The 16,479-nt window shown below is 40.3% G+C and overlaps 1 protein-coding gene across 5 annotated transcripts in view; it reads left to right on the forward strand.

The window, feature by feature from the left end:
• The first annotated feature begins 220 nt into the window (after window positions 1-220).
• The window catches only part of Dennd4a (DENN domain containing 4A), a 109,588-nt gene continuing 93,329 nt past the window's right edge, over window positions 221-16,479 (forward strand). For 3 of the 5 annotated variants that reach the window (XM_048423737.3, XM_085689227.2, XM_085689228.2), the window contains exon 1: window positions 3,058-3,284. The gene's annotated coding sequence lies outside the window, so the exon portion shown is untranslated. Of the gene's footprint in view, window positions 241-3,056; window positions 3,285-16,479 lie in introns of those variants that run through there. The other 2 variants (XM_048423738.3, XM_048423740.3) reach the window with 2 other exon arrangements.

The following is a 16,479-nucleotide window of genomic DNA, read 5'->3' on the forward strand; positions in this document are numbered from 1 at the left end:
CATCTGCCCAGAAGTGGCACCTCCCAGAGTGGGCTGGGCCCTCCTCCTATATCACCACTAATCAGAGTATGCCATATAGTTTTGCCTACAGGCCAATCTGATGTAGGCATTTTCTAAATTGAGATTCCCTCTTCTCAGATGACTCTAGTTTGTGTCAAGTTGGTGAAAACCAGCACAGCCACCACGTCCAGAATTTTTTAGGTGCATTCTGCGGTTTGAACTTGGTTTCATTCTTTCAAGGTAAGCATCTTAACAGCTGAACTCTCTCTCCACCCCAACTTTTGAAACTTTTAAAGAATCCCATGCTATAAGCTAATCTTGCAACTATACGTTTATGATATTTTAACTGGAACTCCATAACATGGATGGATGTATCTATAGCTCAACTGAAAGTGCTTTGTAGTGCTGATATTCTAATATGCTAAGATACCCTTTAAAGTGGAACTGACTGGGTATGTTTCACAACAATCAAACCAATTAATGGCTAAGTCTATGGACAATGGAAAAAGAACAGGAGTTACCAACTGAACCCTTAAAAAGGTTTTTGCTTGTTTTTTTTTTTAAAGCAGGGAGTATTGCTCAGTTGCTAAAGTGTTTGCCTAGCATCAATCCCTGGGTTCCATCCCAGAATAAACTGGGCGTGGTGGCACAAGCATGTAATCCCAGCACTTGGAAGGTGGAGACGGGAGAATTGCAATGGGTTTGACACCAGTTTGGGCTACATAGTGACCTTATCTTAGAAGAAAATGTGAAAAAGCAAAAGCTTTTAAGTAGTGCTATTGAAGTCTAATGGAGATGCAACTTAATAACTTTGACTTATGTATATACCTGTGACCAACAATGCAATCAAGATAGACACATCCATCTCCCCTAAAAGTTTATTTGTACCCCTTTATGACATAGACTCTCTCTAGTAACCATCGATTGGCAGATAGCCATGTCCTCACACTGGGGATAAAAACATTGTGGATGACATTGGCAGCAGGGAGGAAAGATCCAACCAAGTTAAAAGATTTGTTTTTCTTTGGTCTCCTCAGGCACTGTAGGCATGTGGTGGGCATAAAATAAAAATAAAGGAAAAATACTTACTAAAAAAAACATTTGGGATTATAGTATCAAACATTATACACTGGGCAGAAATGACTGACTAACACGGATTACCACCTAAAATCAATAAAAAGAGTATAACATACATCAAATAGTATTGATCTGTACAGACAGTTATACATTATTGCAAGATGATAAATAAAATGCTTAAAAATAAATGGTATCAAGCCAGGAATGGTGACATACAATTTAATACTTGTGCTAAGGAGGCAGAGGCACTCAGATCTCTGAGCTCAAGGCCAGCCTGGTCTATAGAGTTCTGGAACAACCAGGGCTATGCAGAGAAACTTTGTCTCAGGAAGGAAAAAAGAAAGAAGGAAGGAAAGAAAAAAGAAAGGAAGAAAGGATGGATGGATGGTTATCATTCAATAATTTTCAATGAATTAGTGTTTTTCTCTCCACAATATTATGTGATGCCCATACATTTTAAAACAATTGGAACCATTTTTAGTCAACTCGGTGTTGAAGAGGCTCAAACTTAGATTTTTAAAAACCTTTCAGTCAGGTTCTCTGGTCTATATGTTGCCCGGAATGTAAATATTGATGTCATGCTTCAAGCCCCACTCACTGTTCCTATCTCCTTTCCTCACTACTTACCATCCAGTGGCTTCAACCTGCAGTTAGAATCAAAGCCGGTCTTGTTTCTAGGTCTTTCTGGGCTTGATACAAGTAAGTCCTCCACTCCCTCTCCAGTCTAATGTAAGGCTTCTCCAGGCAAAACACATTCCCTGCAACAGGAATTCCACTCTGTTCTAAAAGCCAAGCTCCTCCCTATTGCAGGTTCTCTGCACGATCTCTTTGCTTTACTCAATTCTCCAGGGCCTTTCTCCCGTTACTGCCTTCTTCCTGAGCTTCAGATGGGCATATGCTTGCCCCCTCTGGTTTCTGTTATTTTCTACCCAGAATTCTTCCCGTAACCTTCATGCTTCTTCTTCAAGTGTGAAGTATACTTGTTTTTTGTTGCCCTTCCCCCACTAGACTGCAAGTCCCTGAAAGCAGCCCTTTTCTGGTTCCCTGACCATTGTGTCCCCTCTGCTGGGTTTTCCAACAATGCTGTCGGAATGAATGAATGAATGAGTACAGAGGTATAAAATAAAACCAATATCTCGGTTAGTAAAAAGGTGAAGCCTGTTTTGCATAGATTAACTTGAACCCGGGGGGAATTTTTAAGATCTTATTTCTTTCTTCATTTGTCCTTGGAATAACAGCCATCATTATTCAATATTTTTAAGCATACACTATAGCATTTCTGAGTAACCCTGTAGAGGTAATCAACCTTTATTATCCTCATTTTTCAAAGGCAACCTGCCAATAACCATTAACGGTGGAGCCGTACACCGGTTTAAGTAGGCCATATCCAATTAATCAATGTAATGGACACCCCTTCAGTCAACAATAGGTGTTTTATCAAGGCGGTTTTCAGAGAACCCCTCTGAATTTCCCCTCTTCCCTGACCTTCTACCTCGGGACTGAAAGCTACTGGTGGTTGCTAACCGCTCAGGGGGTTTCCTGCAGAATCCGAATGACTTTGGTGGGCGGTTTTCAGCTCAGACCGCTGCACCAAGCTCTAGCAGGCAAGGACTGTGCAGTGCAGGGGAGGAAGGAAGAAACACGTTGGCCAGAGCTGGATCCTTGTGACTTGATGGTGAAAGAGGAAGGTACAGTACTCCTTGCTCACACTCGCCAGGGGCTCGGGATCTCCCTACCAGAAGGGGAACCACAGCGCGTTTCCCCAACTACACGCCGCGTCATCAGCCAGCCCGGGCCCGCCCCGCCTCCGGACCCGCCCACTTGCGGGGGTCCTCCTTAGCCCCCTCCTCTACGACCCACCCCCTTGGCCGGCTTCTCCTGCCCCTCGGCTCAGACTCGGCCTGTGATTGGTCTGCGAGGCCACAGCCCCCGCCTCCTCGCCTTTTCCGTCACTCCCAAGATGGCGCCGGCCGCGGCGGGTTTGGCGGCTGGCGCTGTGGAAGGAGGCGGAGGCAGTGGCGACCGCGCGGGGAGGGGGAGTCCCGTCTGACTGAGACGGCAGGGCGGAGCGCCGGGGCCAGGGGATGAGCTAAGCAGGCTGCTAGCGCCGCGGCATTCAGCCCCCTCGTGTCCCGCTCGCGGGCGTGAAGGGATCGGACCCCGCGCTTCGGGCTCTTCCCGGCGCTCGCGCGGGGGTCGGCGGGGAGGTGAGTGACAGGGGCGGCGGCGTGGGCATCGGTGGCGTGGGGAGCTGTCACGGCCCTGGGGAGCTGACTGGCAAGGGGGACGGCGAGCAGGGCGATAGGACTCGGAGGGCCGCTAGGCGCGGGCAGCTGCCTGGAAGGACTCCGGCCGTCAGGGAGGATGGCGATAGCGTTCGCGCGCCTCCGTGTGGGTACGCGCGCGGGACTCCGGGGGCTCTTTCCAGATTGGCCATTCGGGGTTGGCCTGGGGCTGTTGTTGTGGGGGTGATGGGGCGGGGGCGGACCAGGGGGGGAGGTCCTGAAACTGGGATTTTTGACAAGCCCGTTACGTAAGGTGGCATCCTGGAATCCCACCTGCTCCAGGTTTCAAACCGCGGCGGGGGCTGCTTTCCCGCGGCCGCTCGGCTGCACAGCCCAGATGCCGGGGCCCAGCCGGGGCTCAGGTTCCACGTGAGCCCCGGCCAGCGTCCAAGTTGGACAGTTTTTTTTTTCTTTACTGTGTGTGTGTGTGTGTGTGTGTGTGTAATTCTTGGTCATCACCACTCCTTTTGAAGTTTATCTCTTTCTGGGGGAGGGATGGGGGAGAGAAAAGAAAAGGGGCAAAAAAGGCTTATGACCTAAAATTGGGTCGCAGCGATATCTCTTCGTTATGGTGCTTTTAAATGACAGGACGTACTGAGAAATTTGGCTGTTGTTGCTCCAGTGTGCTTTTCATTCAGACGTATGGTTGGCCTCGGAGCCATAGAGAGGGTTTTTATTTGTCTTACAGGACAGTTATTTCTTGTTTGCAAAGCGGAGCAAGCATTCCATCAACAGGCTTGTATTTATTTGCGGGGAAAGCGGGTGTCAGCCAGCCAGAGACACGGGAGGGCAGAAATTGTGTCACACTGTGAATATATTATTCTTTTAAATGTATTGGACATGAATGAAAAGGATAGCCCAGGCGTAAAAGAAACAGTATTACACGATTACAAGCTTTTGTTTAGTGTATATACACAGCCTCATTCTATTTTCTGCCTATCCCATTCTGCCTCCTCTTTCCTAGGGGGAAGGAGGTGGAGACACCTGTAAACATCGTAGCACAGGTTACACTAAGCTATCGTAGTGCATTTGAGATAAAAAGGAGTCTCTGGAGGACCAAAGTTTGGTTAATAAGTAAGGATTCTTGGACAAGTTGTTCAGTTTATGATTGTAGTAGTTCTGGGATACAGCTCCTGAAAAAAGTGAATAGAATTTCTGATCTATTTGATTTCTAATCGAACGTAAAATAAGATTGTATTTGATTTCTTTTATGGGGACTTTGTTTTGTTTGGGGGAGACATTTGAGGCAGCTTTTCATTTTCACAAGCTCCCTTTGAACTGCAGCTCCCAGCAAGAGTCTAGAATAAGATATAGTTACCATCATCATTCTATATGTGTTACATAATTCTCTCCCCCCCCCCCCGAATGATTAAACACAGACCTACTTCACTGTGGAATTTTGAAAGAATGTGCTTGTGAGAGAAGTTAATTGATCTTGACACCAGCCTAATATTGGGAATAAGAAGGAACAAATTTTGGCTTGCGTTTCAAGCTTACATGCACAAGTTTACATTTTTGAAGTTTAGTAAAGCATTATAACTTATCTGTCTGTGCAAGAGAACCAGGAACCTGGTGCTGGTTTGAGCTCTTCCACAGGAATTACCACCGGTTTAAGTAGTTACTGATTCTTAAGTTCCTTGGAACTATGGTCCCATTTCTGACAACTTGAATGCTGTTTAGCATAATTGGGAAGTTATATGAAGGAAGGGACAGAGTACGTCACATTAATTCATTCAGAAAACAGTAAACATGTAACAAAGAAGAAAACAATATTTTCTTCCTGCATGATGCAAGCTACCTTAATTTTAGTTTGTAGAATCATAAGCCTTCTGCTTTTGGGAGCCTAGTTTTTCATAACCATCATTAAAGATAGAGTTGATTGTTATTTTACAGATCTTTCATTCTTGTTTACACTGGTGTCTCATAATTGTAAATGTAAAACATAAGTGACTCCAGCAGGAAGACCGACTTGCCATTTCTGCTTTCTCCCATGTCAGAGATTTATCTTTCCAGGTTTTCATCCTTTCCTGCTAGAGGTAAAAGAAGGCAATACTAAAGAAAAAGTGAATCAAGTTCTTCCTTTCTTTCTATTCCCTCCATCCCCAATGGGTTTTTTGTTCAGTAGAATTGGTGGGGTGGAGTGAAGAGAGTCCAGCTATACTTTATTACTGTATATCATTGATATCACTTTGGAGTCTGAAAGAGCTTTGTAAAGCTTCTATTTGCAATACTATTTTGGCATGAAACTTGAGAGCCTCCTGACCAACCACATGAGTGCTGGGATTATATATATAATCATTCAGCTAAATTGCTGTGCTTATAATCACAAAGTGACATTAAAGAGTTAAGAGAAAATATTGAAAATCTTGTGGTTCAACAAGGAAACTGCCCTCTTGTTAGCAGAATATGGTGTGCATGTGCTCTCACAGTAACAGAAACAACTAGTTATTTAGGAGAATTGTCAGAGCCAACCTTGAGTTCATTTTTATGTCTATGGGTTGCCTCTGTGCACATTAACCGAGGTTCTTTATAGTTCTAGCACTAACTGCCCTATATTGAAAGGCCACCTATTGATAATGTACTCAGTTTTTTCCTCATTACTTTATTAGTTATTAGGCAACGACATTGGGACGTTTAAGAGATATCAATATTTTGCTAGTTACTGAGGATACAAAGGTGAATAAAACATGACTTCTGCCCTCCAACCCTGCCTGAGAAGCTTTGTTTGCTTTTGGGGTCATCAGTACATGTGTCCCCTGCTTTTCCTGTCTCACTGTTAATGCTCAGTAGGATCTTTTTTTCCCCCGGGTATTCATATCCTTTTGTAACTTTCCTAATGGTAAATTGTTTTGGGTTTTAGACACCCATTTTTCAAATACACTTTTGGAACATTTGATTTCATGTTGAAGTGTTTGTTTTGGTTTGGTTTGGTTTGGTTTGGTTTTTGGTTTTTTGAGTCAGGGTTTCTCTGTTTAACTTTGGAGCCTGTCCTGGAACTTGCTCTGTAGACCAGCCTGGCCTCACAGAGATCTGCCTGCCTCTGCCTCCCGAGTGCTGGGTTAAAGGTGTGCACCACCATGGCTCTGCTTGAAGTGTGTTTAAGTAAACCTGAAATATGGAGATCAGAAATTTATTTTTAGTCCTGTGATAACTTTTGTTTGATAATGTGTGTGTGTGTGTGTGTGTGTGTGTGTGTGTGTGTGTGTGTGTGTGTTGTGGGGCTAGAAGTTGGCATCAGATGCCTTCTTCAGTCACTTTTTGAAACAGGGTCTCTCAACGAACCCAGAGCCTACCAATTGACTAGACTGCCTGACTGCTGAGTTCCTGAGATCAGCTTTTCTCTGCCACTACCCAGCATCGGGGAGACAGATCTGTGCCACTTCACCCAGTCTTTTATGTGGGTGCTGGAGTTCAAAACTCTGATCCTCATGCCTGGGTAGTAGAGACTTTACCCCAATGAACTACATCTCCAGGTCTCTTACTGGTTTTGGAGACAGTTTATCCCTTGAGCTTCCCAGCTTCTTCCCTCCTCTTTCAGACAGCTGTGATTATAGACATGGCTGTCATGCCCTACTAACTGTAAGTGCTGTTTTGGAGATGAGACATTTTTCTTCTTGAAAAGTTTTAAAAATAAACTCAACTACCAAAATATGTAGTGCACACCCACATGCCTACATAAAATGTTGACATTTTTCATTTTTGCTTCAGCTATTATATTTAATATAAAAGAACTATGTATATCACAGTTACCACACTGAATTCTAAAAGAGCAATATAGAAACTTTATAATTTATATGAAGTTGCAATCCTTTTTGTTCCTTCCAGTTCCATTCCTCTCCATCTCCCTTCTCACTTTTTAACCCGAATAATGAACGTAGCATCATTCTGGCGCCTGGTCTTTGTTTTCAGATAGGGCCTCATGTAGATCCGGCTGGAAGGAAGACTGCCTTGGCCTTGAATTCCTGATCTCACTGTCCCTCCTTCCCCAAGGCTGGAGCTCCCAGCTCTATTCTGAGTGCTGAGAACAAAGTATAATGACATTTGTATGGAAAATGTCATGATGAAACCAAATACTTTGAATGTAACCCTGAAATTTTATTAAGAAAAATAAAGTATAGATTAGGGCCATACTTCCTTGGTTTGAATCTTTGAAAACAATTTAAAAATTGTTTTCTATGAGAATGAGTGTTTTGCTGGCATGCATGACTATGCACCAAGGGCATGCCTGGTGTCTGCAGAGGCCAGAAGAGGGTGTTGGCTCCCCAGAACTGGAGTTACAAACAGTTATGAGCTACAGAAATGAGTATTATGAACCGAACTCAGGTCCTCTACAAGGGCAGTAAGCACTCTTAAACTGCCGAGCCCTCTCTCCAGTCCCCTTGGTTTGAATCTTGACTTTACTATATAATGGTTTTATAGTTATTTAAAGTTAAATATTAAAGTTATTTAAAGTCTATCCCTGGTGACTATTTGTCCCATCAAATAGGATCAGTAGAAATGCTCATTTAATAAGGTTTTTATAAAAATTAAGTGAGTTTATTTATATAAACTTGAAAAAAAAAGTTTGGTAATTTGACTGAGAGTGGCTCCCGTAGGCTCATAAATTTGAAGACTTTAACCACAGTTGGTGGAATTGTTTAGGAAGGATTAGGAGTGTATCCTTGTTGGAGGAGGTGTGTCACTGGAGGCTGGCTTTGAGGTCTCAAAAGCCATGCCGTTCCCAGTTAGCTTTCTTTCTTTCTGTCTTGTGCATGTAGATCAGATGTAAGCTCTCAGTTGCTGTTCCGTCACCATGCCTACCTGCTGCCTTGCTCCCTGGCATGATGATCATGAATTTTAACCCTCTGGAACTGGGATACTCCAATTAAATGCTTTCTTTTGTATTTTTCCCTTGTCATGGCAATAGAACAGTAATTAAGCAAATCATGTCAGCTGAGCATAGTGTTGCATGCCTTTACACTCAGGAGGTAGAGGCAGGCACATTGCTGTGAGTTCAAGGCTAACCCAGTCTACACAGTGAGTTCCAGGAAAGCCAGAGCTACATTTAAAAAAGGGGGGGGGCGGGGAGACAAGCCATGTCTACTATGTCTGATACTCTCTCTTTTTTCTTCTTCAAATACTAATAAATTTAGATAGGTATTGATATTGTTGTGTCCTGTTATACAATTATTGAATCTTCTTCATTTTACTCTGTCTCTATTGCTACTTTAGGTCCAGTTGATTCATTTTTATTGCTGTGTAGGTTCCAGTTAATGAATGTACTGAACTGCCAATTATTATGTCTTCTAATAATGCTCATTTACATGATCCTTATTTTTGTCTAATATAATCCATGCCTCATTAATATCCCTTTATTTCTTAAAGTGTCGGCTCTCAACCTATGGGTTGTGACCCCTTTGGGGGTCAAATGACCTTTACAGGGGTCACATATCAGATATCCCATGTATCAAATATTTACCTTACCATTAATAACAGTAGCAAAATTACAGTTATGAAATAGCAATAAAAATAACTTTATGGTTAGGGTCATCGCAACATGAGGAGCTGTATTAAAGGGTCGCAGCATTAGGATGGTTGAGAATCACTGTCTTAAAGCAACATACTAGAGTTTTTCCAGGTCATGGACCTGATTGTGAAATTACTGAGTTCTAGGATAGATTTTTTTTTCCATTTTAAAATTATTTATAAGATTTTGACAACCATGTGTATTTCCCTTTCTGTATATGCATTCCAGGTGTTAGGTTTTGTTTTTTGCTACTCTGCTTGATGTAAATAAAACAGCTTTTGATTTTTGTTCTGTGTGCTTATTTTTGGTCATCTCTTCAGTAATTTGTGTGTACCTATCCTTTACATGTTTTCTTTTCTTAAAATAGATTTGTTGGCCAGGCAGTGATGGTGCATGCTTTTAATCTCAGCACTGAGAAGGCAAAGGCAGGCGGATCTCTGTGAGTTCGAGGTCAGCCTGCTCTACAGAATGAATTCCAGCACAGCCAAGGTTACACAGAAACCCTGTTCAAAAAAAAAATCAAGAAAAGAAAAAAAAAAGATTGTTTGTGTGTGTTTATGTATCTGTGTGAGTGTATGTGCAAGTGTGTGAGAGAGTGCAGTTGTTTGCAAACTCAGGTCAGGGAGGTGTTTTTTTCTGGTACTCTCTGCCTGTCTCTTTGAGGTGGGGTCTCTTCTTGAACTGAGGAATTATGTTTTCTTGTGTAGGTAAGCCTCACTGATTCTCCTGTTTCTCTTTTCCTTGGGATCTGGGATTACAGGCATGCATGGGATGCCTGGCTTGTTATGTGCTTCTAAAATCTGAACTCTGGCCCTCATGGTTGATCAGCCAGCACTCTTCCTGGTTGAACCATCTCTCCATCCCCTTCTTTACATATTTTCTACTTGGCCTTTTTCTTACTTATTTGCAAAAAGTTGTTTTGCTTATTTTAAAATATTATCAGGATATTTACAAATGTTAGAGAAGCCCACTTTTCTTTTCCCTCCTCTTTTCTTCTTTATTATTTTTTCTTTGATGTTTCTAACTTTTTAGAACAGTTACTGTTGATTAAGATTGCAATGCCTTATCTAACTTGTCATCCTCTCCTCAAGCTCTTATTCAAATTGAACTTATTTACTTTCATAAACTTCTGCTTTTATTAATTTTGTTGTATTTCAGAGATATCTTGGACTTCTATTGACTTCATAATTCAAGGAAGAGGCTTTTAGTAATTGTATACAAGTCCTTCTTATGTCTCACTCTCTTTTTTATATCCACACATTCACTGAAATCTCTATTATTATTATTATTATTAATTTTGAGACAGAGTTTCTCTGTGTAGCCTTGCCTGTCCTGGAGCTCACTGTGTAGACCAGACTGGCCTTGAACTCAAAGAGATCTGCTTGCCTCTGCCTCTTGAGTGCTGGATTTAAAGGCATGCACCACCACTGCCCTGCTGAAATCTCTGTTTATTTGGGTACGTGTACCCCAGGCTGACATCCATGCATGTACCTGAATATCAAGGTCAGTGGACAATTTGCTGGAGTTCTTTTCTTCTACCTATGGTTCCTAGAGTTTAAATTCTGATCTTCAAGCTTGGTGGCAGCGGCCTTTATCCACAGAACCATCTCTCTGTCCATTAAATCATTTTGAATCAGAAACTTCCATAGCATCCTTACTCCAATGCTTTCCTTATTGGGAACTGTTTTATTCTCACTGGTCTTCTTGTTTCAGTTTTGTCTTCCTGAAATTAACTTCTTCAGAATTGCCAGAATGATATGTCTTAGACACCAATTGAAAATTCCTCACTTGTCAACTGGATGAAGCCAGCACTCCTTATCATGTGTCATTAAAATTCTCCACAATTTGGCCTTTGTCTGACTCTAATCTTAACTCTTATAATTTCTACTTTCCATTTCCACTCTAGCCTTATAGCAGTAAGTCTTGAAGTTTCCTTGAATATATGTGTTATTTCTGGAGTGTTGCATTGCTGCCATGGTCCTTCTGCCTGCAATGATGTCATTGCTCCCTTCCTTTTTGTTTTGTCAGGCTAAGTCCTTTATATCCTTTAAGAATCAGTTAGGGCCTTATTACTTCCTCCATAAAGTCTTCTCGTATATGGATTATTGGGCCCTCCTGGAATAACCCGCAACTACTTTGTTATATTTCAAGTCCAGAGAAGTCAGTCAATGAGAATTTGTGGAGGGGCCAGAAAGATGACTCAGTTGGTAAAGGGTGCTTGCTGCCAAGCTCTGACAACCCAAATTGACTCCCCAGGCCTGCATTTTGGAGAAAACTAACTCTAGAAGGTTGTCCACTGACCTTCCATATGTGCTGTGACACACATGCAACACAGAAGATAAACAAATAAATGCAATTAAAAAATTTGTTGGGTCAGTTATTGTAGTATGAGAGGGAGTACCAAGTAGTTGGCTAAAGATCACTGGGTATGGGATTGGAACCTGACTTTGCTTCTGTTTCTTTGTACCTAAGTTTCCTCCCATGTAAAATTGGGAAAAAGATGCTTTTATAAAGCTGTGACACTTAAATTTGGTGATGCAAATAAAGTGTTTAAAACAATGTCTGGTACCTAGTGAACAACCTATTCAAGCTATTGTTAACTTTAGAGTATTTTAATTTATGTGTCTGTTTCCAGCATTAGGCTTTGAATCAGTGAGTGAAGGAATACACCAAGGAAGCCTAATCTTACAGTGAAAGATAACATTTCTAATTTTTCAGAATGTCCTGAAAAGTTGAGTCTAAGTCCCCTTTTTCTAGCAACTCCATCTTTGGCATCTTGCCACACATGTGAAATTGACATTGATGATAATTAGCATTTCTTAATTATACTACATAATTGGTTACTTATTTAAAATTCAGCATGCTTTTCTTAGTAGTTCTGCTAGAACTCTAGGAATACCATTTCCTTTTAAGCTTCACTTAGTCTGTTTGGCATTTAACCAACTTTTTCCAGATATGGATTAAGGTGTGAGGGGGCTGAACAGACGGGTAGAATGAGAGTAAAACATTATACTTCTGAGCCAGACATGCCCAGTATACCTTCACTGTTTGTTTTAGAATAAGATAACAGAATATTGGATAATTTCAACCAGATGTAAATATCAGTAACCATTTTCCAGAAGTAATATAAGACGTTAGAAATGATCAATATTCTGTCTTCCATTGTTGCAAATTGTTAAGACTTGTTTACTTATAGTCATTTTTTATTATTTCAGAATCCTTTTTTCCTTAGATTTAGCATTCCTTATTTTGTTCTGAATACTAAAACCATCTGTATAATCTTGTCAAATTGATGGAAGTCCTGTTTGTTTTATTTTTATATCTGAGTTTGCTATTAAATTTATAGGTGTTTCTTCACTGTTTTTGATTATATGAAAGTTTGTCTTATTATGATTATAGGAACAGTACAAAATTACTGATATTCATTCCTCTTCAGAATTCATTTGAAAATTTTTGTTGTAGAAACTAGATTTTTTTCCCTAAAAGGTCTAAAGTTGCTAAAGAAAAATTCTAACAAACTATTATCAAATTACTGTGGAAATTTTGATGTATCAGTCTTGTGTTAGACGCTTATAGCATATAATGATTGTGGTGTCTAGAACTGCTTTCTTTAAAAGGCCATTATCTTAGCATTGAGTATTTCAGTTGCAGACTCTTAAGTATCATGTTTTTAAGAAAATGGATGTAGGTAAAGAGGGATAACTGAAATTATATTTTGGTTTGTTAAATAGAACTGGCTCTTATCAATAGAAAAGTTGACCCTCACCTCCTTTTTAGTCAATATTATAGTTAAGTGATACTATCTTTTTCTGTAAAAAATAATTTAAGTTGATATGGTGGCAAATACCTATAACATCTCAGTACAGTAGAGGCTGAGGCAGGAACATGATGAGTTCTAGGCCAGCCTGACCTGTAAAGTGAGACACTGTCTGAAGAATTAACCCCCCCTCATTCAAATAAGCTATAAGATATACTCTATCCTTCCATCTGCAATTTTCCCTGGATGTCACAACTTTGTAATAATATTTTATTTAAATGTGTATTTTTAAAAATGTAGTATGGGGGATTGAACCTGGGTACCTGTGCTCTCTAGGCAAGTGTATTATCATTGAGCTACCTCCCCAGCTTTGTAATACTATATATTCATGTTGCTGTCTTGGCAGTAATTTTACTGAAGTTGGATCCATGGACTGTTGTTTGAACCTGCTCTTATTGATAAATACTTTTCATTCTTTTAGGCTAAGGAGTAATAGAAGTTTCTAGGTTCATAGATATTTTAAAAAATAAGACTCGTTTCTGATTAACCTATTTTAATATTTTTCGACTTTTTTTTTTAAAGGCAGGGTCTTACTATGTAGTTCCAACTGTCCTATATATAGTCGAGGCTGCTTTAAACTTGGAATAATCTTCCTGTCTCTTCCTCCTCTTGAATGCAGGGATTACAAGAGTGATTTAGAATGCCCATGATCTTTTTTTGGGTTTTGAGGGTTGTTGTTTGTTAGCTTTCTTTTGTTTGTAGGCAGTAGAAACAAAATTTAGACTAATTCATTCAAAACAGGAATTAATGACAAGGATACTTGAAAGAGCACGAACCTGAGCTGGACACTCCCCAGCAATCAGCAGTTTCTGTCGCAGCACTCTGGACTAGAGAGATTCCCATGCCTCTACTCGTCGCTTCATCTTTGTCTCTCTGCATGTTGTCTTTCACCACTGTGTGTGGTAGACATGTCTTCTGGCTCTTGTTGTTTCGAGACGAGGTCTCCCAATGCAACTTGGCTAACCTGGGACCATTCTGGCCTCAGGCTCATAGTAATCCACTTGCCTCTGCCTCCAGTGCTAGGATTAAAGGCCTGTGTGTCTTTGTCAGGCTGTCTTCTGACTTCTAAATTCATATATTGTCTCATGATTCTGTGATCTCATCCTACATCCCTAAGAGAAAATCTAGTATGAGGAAAGTGTTTTCTGCCTGGTCTAGTCAGCTCAGGCAAATGAAACCAAGGTTTCACTGAACATGACTCTCAGCCTTAGTTTTGTGGAATAGGATAGGATTTACAGCTTGCCAAAGATAGGTGTGTATAACAAATAGACATTCTGAAAGTTGGTACTTATAAAAGGATACTAGATGATGAAAAATAAAATTAATTTTTAAATGAAAAAAGAAAACTCTGTGTCTTTAGATAATACCAGAAAACTTAAATTTTTACACTCCCTATTCATAGGTGATAATTACAAAAGCCATAAACATTTCTCCCATTTTTAAGTGAAAGCGAGTGTTGTTAGAGGTACCCTATGTATAGAATTTGTAGTTTAACTTGTTCTATGAATGCCTGTATATTAATATTTATATTTATTAATATAAATCATCATTAATATATTAATTTCTTGTTGTAGACTTACTATGTAGCTCAGGCTGGCCTTAGACTTGTTATGTAACCCATGCTATCCTCCAGAATAGACTCCCCCTTAGTGGTGGTGTTTTTTTTTTTTTTTTACTCCAGTGCTAAGGATTGGCCCAAAGACATTCTAGGCAAGTACTCTACCACTGAGCTATATTCCCAGTATGACATCTCTTTTTAAGCAGCCATTTATGTACTGCCTGTGTAATGCCAAGGACTGTGCTAAAACAAGTGTTTTCAGAGTAGGGCGGTATTATTGCCTACTCTCAGAGAATTCATGTTCTGCTAGGGAAGAGTAGATGGTCAAAGAACTTCTTGCTGTATTCGGGTGATAATCATATACTGTATGTTTAGTGTACTCTTGACGCCCGAGATTAGAAAATGGTAGTCTTTCCTAGGGAAAGCACAGGGCAGGATTCACGTCACTGTCACTGGAGCTGAACATTTGATGTGAGTGTTCTGGTGGTAGGAGCTGAATTGGAATTTGCAAAGGTATCTGGAGTTATGTAAAGGGGGAACTCTGTTCAGTGAAACTCAAGTGAAACTTTACACTATTTAACTTACTGAAACTGAAATTCAACCCTGTTTTCAAGCCTGTCCTTCAAATGCCAGTAATTATGGCCCTTCTGAAAAGACAGTTGTAGGTTTTAGAATACTCAGATTATCTGTTCTTTATGCCACCTTTGAGAATAAGATTGTCATTGATAGCTTCCTTGTAGATTCTTTCATCAGAATTTTCTAGTAGTTGGTTAATTGGGTTGTTAGTTTCCTTTCATAATTATGTTTCCTGTTCACACCTAGACCTTTATTGAGTGGGAAAGAGACTGAAAATGAGAGAACTCATAAAATGTATAGAGAGCATAGTCCATATCAAAGTAAATGTTGAGGAAGGTGGGGAAGAGTAATGGTGAAAGTAATGTATACCTAATATAATGAAATGTACCTGCTGAAAATGACATATACCTAGAGGTAGTTCTAAAATGAACTTAAATACTGGAAATTTATAATTTTAGAGAAAAGATCATACACCAGGTTTTTTTGTTTGTTTGTTTGTTTGTTTGGTATTGGTTTTTTGAGACGGAGTTTCTCTTTGTAATAGTCCTGGCTGTCCTGGAACTAGCTCTTGTAGACCAGGGTGATCTCGAACTCACAGAGATCTGCTTGTCTCTGCCTTCTGAGTGCTGGGATTAAAGGTGTGCGCCACCATGCCTGACTCCATATACAATTTTTGTTTTGTTTTAAATCTCCCTACCTTATCTTCTTGAATGCTTTACAGGTAGGTGTACACTACCACCCTGGTCCCATATGATATTATTCAATATCATTTTTCCTCTGTGGAGTTATTATGTAAAAGTCTGTACAGAAAAAGGCTTTGTGCTTCACCACTCTGGCTACTTGATGAACACTTTCACTTCCTTTATGCATTCATTCATGAGTCCTACTTCTCCCTATCACAAATAACCAAACTAAACAAGACACCCCCCCCCTAAAAAAAAGCCCAGATTTACTATTCTGAGAAGCAGCTCAAGAGAGAAGGAAAGTAAGAGGCCAGCTTAAGGGATGGTGTGTGTGTGTGTGTGTGTGTGTGTGTGTGTGTGTGTGTGTGTGTTTCAGCATGAAGTTTATAGAGCAGACTCAAAAATACCATCATTGTCATCTAAGTCAGAAATTGTGGCTTTTTCTTCCTCACCATAGAATTGGAAACGATTTGCCTTTTCTTACTTTAATCCTTCACATTATTTGAATTATATTTAAATGTGCTCTGTTCATTTGTTTGCTTTTTGAGATATGGTCTTCCTTTGAAGTAACAGCTAACCTGGAACTTGCAGTGATCTTGCCTCTGCCTCCTGAGTGCTGAAATTATAGGCATGTGCTGCCATATCAACTTCAGATACCCTTCTGTGTAGGTAGAGGTGATGAACAGAGAAAAGGGGAGGTAATAGGACTTCAGTCTGCTTCTCCTTTTGGGGATACTGCCTTGCCATCTCTTAACTCATAATGCCTCTTTCTTTTCAGACCAATTCTCATTTCTTTGTCTTCTTGGTTACAAACTCATCACTTTCTATGATGCTCATTTACTTTTCTGACTTGTCTGTTAAACTTCTATAAGGCAGCCATGCCATTTTGTCTTTGGCTGTCGTTGCCTGCTATGAAGTTTGGCACATGGCAGGAGTATCTAATGTTGAAAGTTTTTTCATTGTAAGCAGAAGTCAGC

The sequence above is a fragment of the Myodes glareolus genome, chromosome 4, assembly GCF_982192425.1.
Source record: "Myodes glareolus chromosome 4, mMyoGla1.1, whole genome shotgun sequence".
Taxonomy (NCBI): domain Eukaryota; kingdom Metazoa; phylum Chordata; class Mammalia; order Rodentia; family Cricetidae; genus Myodes; species Myodes glareolus.